The following is a 4,361-nucleotide window of genomic DNA, read 5'->3' on the forward strand; positions in this document are numbered from 1 at the left end:
GCAACCTGCACCAGCTCGCAGGCAGCAACGTGAGTCTGTTCCGCAGAAGAGGTGGGTTCCTTGCCTTGTATTTACTCACAGACAGCTCAAGGGTTAAGGCCCGGCGTATGCGAGTTACAAAGCATGCTGTGTCTCATGTGTGGGAGTAAATGTCATATCCCACTGCACAGGGTATTTATAGAACAGCACTATTTGGGAAGTGAAACTTTTTAATGGTGAAGTTTTCAACCAGTTGCTTCAGGTTTAAGTTCTGAAGAATGAAACAGCTAAGAACCCCATTTTACACTTTCTGGCTCTAGTTGGCTCCAAAAGTTACAGCGAAACAAGCGGGGTCTGAGTCCGGTTACCTCGGGTGTAGAAGCTCCAGTCTCCACACTAAAGGAGCGTTCCCGCAGCTGACACATCAACCCCGTGTCCCCGCCGGAGGACAGAGCGCTGCTTCGTCATCGTAACCCACACTACCTGCTGGAGGAGCTCTTCCCATGCACGAGGTACACCGCCGTCCCTGTACGGGTCACCCTCAGACAGGCGTGCAGCTCCCGGGGGATGCCGTTCTCCTGGCGAGCCGGCTGGCTGAGCACCCCCAAGCCCCCGAGCTCCTCCATGCAGGTTCTCCAGCGCAGCTCCCCACAGCCAGACACCGAACTTCACCACAAACTGCAGTAGGTGGCCCTCATTTCAAGGCAAGACCTTGAACCAAGAAGAGCGACTCTGGGAAAGCCAGCAGCAACCTAAGGCACCAGTGACTGCCACTGCGAGCTCAGCAGCGCACAAGGGCTGGACCCAGGCTTCGAGAAGACGGACAGGGATGAGAGAGCACGGGCTATAGCCGTGTAAATCCAGGGGTGGCGGATAAATGGCTGGGGGGCAGGGAAAGTGGTCAGAATTCTCCTTCGTTAAAACAGCGACGTGCCACAGGGGCTGAAGCTGGGTCGGTAGGATGAGGCTGAAGATCGGCCAAGGTGGTATGAGCTGTCCCCGCCTCCAGAGGCGGACTGGAGCTCGTGCTGCCAAAGGCCTGCCTCGTTCAAATTCTTACACAACTCCCGATTTGTAACACACTGCTCTTGGCTCACGCGCAGGCAGCGAGCACCAAACATGGACTAACAGATTGAAAACTCCAAGTTAAAAGCTTTTTTTGATCAGTGGTCCCAGAGTAGATCACCGTAATCACGGCAGGCAGGAACAAAAGGCCTTTTGTGAAACTAACTGTGCTCTCTGAGCTGTAACTATAATCACAGCGCATATTCCGAGAAGCAGGTCTTGACATTATTGGGTCACCCAAAGGAAGGGCTATGCATATTTTGCACCCATTATTAATGCAGCTATTTGTGTTACCTCTCCAAATCGAGTAACCGATACACCCTGTGCAATTTACATAAATAGGAACGCAGTTATATTTGCATTCGCTCCATTTGTACTCACGGTGACAACTACTTGTGGGTTTTATTGCCGCAATAGAAACCGGCGCTCGGCCGTACGTGCTCCTGTAACTACAGAGCAGGGGCAGAGCAGGGGCCGGGCAGCCGGTGCCCGTCTCCCTGCCTTGCCTTCACCAGCCAGGTTGCTTCTGCGCTGGCGGGTCGGACGCGCGGTGTTCTCAGCCTTCTCCAAACACACGTTTTCTGCTGGCGAGGCGTCAGAAGCGCTCCGACACACCAGTACGTGCTCTTGTTATTTCCAACAAATGGACGCTGCGCCTCTTTGGGCTGCTACTGCAGGCCAGGAGCACTGCTTGCTTACGGGAGCAGTCATTATGACACTATTTACAATTTGTGTTTGTGATTTCAAGACATTCTTTGCAGCTTCAAGAGTGACAAACTTCTCTACCAGTAAGCTGATTGAGACCACTGATTCATTTCACATACCTTAACCACAAAAGAAAAAGCAGAGTATTCTGGATTTCAGTATCGAACCTGGGCTTGTAACACGTTCCACACGTGCCTCGCAAACTCAGTCCTGTATACCTCCTGTCCCCCCTCCTCAGACAATTACAGAACGCAGCTTCAGTGGAAAGTGTGGCTTGTTCAACACCCACAAAACCAGCATTAAGGCCCATTATATTTTGTCAAAAGCTTTGTTTGATCTTCTTTCCGCTGTGATAAAAATGTGAAGGTCATAAATACCTCTAAATGCAACATTACGATCACCTCAACTACTCTGGCAAAAATAACCTAACAAAGACTCCCTCAGATTTTTAAAGGCAGAACTGTTGTCAAATTACTTCAACTTCTGAAAAGCACCACCTTGTAAAAATTTCTCTAATTGTTCTTTACCTCGACCAGCAGACATCCCACATTCTTTAAGCGAGCATAAGATAGCAAGAAAGGTTGAAAAAGATGTGACCAGCCATTAGCACAACTCCTTGCAACGCCTTCCTCACTTGAGGTTTTCCTACTGCTTGAAAGCAAGGATGATTCTTTCCTTAGAGACCGGGTGGATCTCGGGTTCTGTGACCGTAACGCGTGCTGCCTAAGCGCAGGAGCACACAGACCGCGAACCTGGTCCCGAAGGTCGATTCTCTGCGTACGCCCTACTCGGAGCCGACCACAGCCCAGCTCCTCCAGGACTGAAAACCACCCGTAATTACTGGCTACCTCCTTGCGAGAGCTGACCTGACGACAGCAGCCCCGCTCCCAGCATCCTCTATTTCCACTTTAATCATTTCCGAAAGTATTGGAGTAACCTGCAGAACAGCCTCTTGACTGTAACACACCACGTATGATAGCGACCTACTGCGACAGGTTCATTTCACTCTGGTTTTGTACTATAACCGGGCAACAGGATATTCTTCTGCAACACGAGACAGCTCTCTTCTCTTCAGAACGAGCTCTCAGGACTGCAAAGTTCTCTCCAAACTACGTGAAGAGCCTGAGCAGAAGAGGCACCTGCACGGAGCCCGCCCACACTGAAGGTGAGGGATACGGGATCCTGCTACTGCCGATTTTCAAGGTGGCTCAGAGCACCGCCGCAGCGGCCGTCATACACAGACCCGGCCACAACCGCAAGTCATCCCCCTGCACTGCATGGCACACGAGGGGTGCAAACCCAGAGGGACTAAGCAAGTGTATCGGAGGCCTTTCCTGAGAGCTCTGAAGTCATGACCTCTGAAATGATTTATTTTCCATGGCTGTCAGCTCTCTGAGGCGAGGACCAGGAGGAGTCACCTAAGCTGACCCCTTCCTTTAGTGTGAAAGCAGAGAATAATGCTACTTGGGCAAATTAAAATCTGAAGAATAAACTGTCACTTACTGGAGAGCATCAGCGACTAAATGAGGGGAAAAAAAAAACCAAACTATCAACGCTATCACAAACTTACACTACTCAAAAATATTATCTCCAGAGCAGGACTGAAACCCTTCCCATCACCTCCCCAGTGACTGGGGATGGAGGCTCATCCTCTTCTCTCCCACAGCCTTGATGCAGCTCTGACGTCAGATGCAGACATCCCTTCTTGCAGCCTTTCTCCTAGCATTTAACTGGTAAAAGGTAACGGAGTCTTAGAACGGGGAAAGAAAACAGAAGTCAAGAGGAAGTCTCAGCTTCTTGAGCCCAAAGCAGTTTAATTTGTAAGTCAAGTAAGTCGCAAAGGAGGCAGCTTACAGACAGAACGCTATTCCATAGCGGCCCTGGTCTCCTCCTCCAGAGCCACACGTTCCTGTAGCACCCGCACAGCCGAGTCCCGCTCCCCACGTTTGCTCGGGAAAGCCTGTGCGGCCGCTACCGCTTCACACCAGCGCCCTTCCCGCCGCACAGCACGGCGAGACGGCTACTGACGGGGCGGGCAGCCACGCCGCGAAGCCCGGGGCCTGCCCGGCGCCGCTTCGGGACGCTGCCCGCCTCCCTTCCTGAGGCGGCGGGGCCCGGGGAGGCGGCGGAGGCGGGCAGCAGCGCGGGCAGCGAAGCAAGAGACCAAGGCCGCGGCGCGACCAACGTGAGGAACGATCGTGACGAGACCGGCGGCCGTTTAACGGCCCCTCGGCGCACGCGCCCCGCCCGCCTGCCCCCGCGCCTGCGCACTGGACGCCTCCGCGCCGCTGCCCTGGCGGCGCCCCCCCCCACCCCCGACCCGGCCGTAAGCGCATGCGCGGCGCGGCGGCGGCGCCCGAAGGAAGCGGGGCAGGGCGGGGAATGCTTGGCAGGAAGCCCCGCCCGCTTCTGGGAAACCCGGGCCGCCCCCGGCCGCTCGCCGCCCGCCCCCGGCCTTCCCCGGCCCGCCGGGGCCGCGCCGCTCCCGGGGAACCGGCGGGGCGGGGCCGGGCGGTGGTTGGGCGCGCGCGGGCGGCGGGGCGGGGCGGGGCGGGTGCGGGCGGGAGCGGGGCGTCGTCACGCGGCGCGGCGGGGGCGGCGATTGGCTGCGC

This window comes from Nipponia nippon, unplaced genomic scaffold, assembly GCF_047370975.1.
Source record: "Nipponia nippon isolate SJK-2023a ecotype South Korea unplaced genomic scaffold, ASM4737097v1 scaffold_32, whole genome shotgun sequence".
Lineage (NCBI taxonomy): Eukaryota > Metazoa > Chordata > Aves > Pelecaniformes > Threskiornithidae > Nipponia > Nipponia nippon.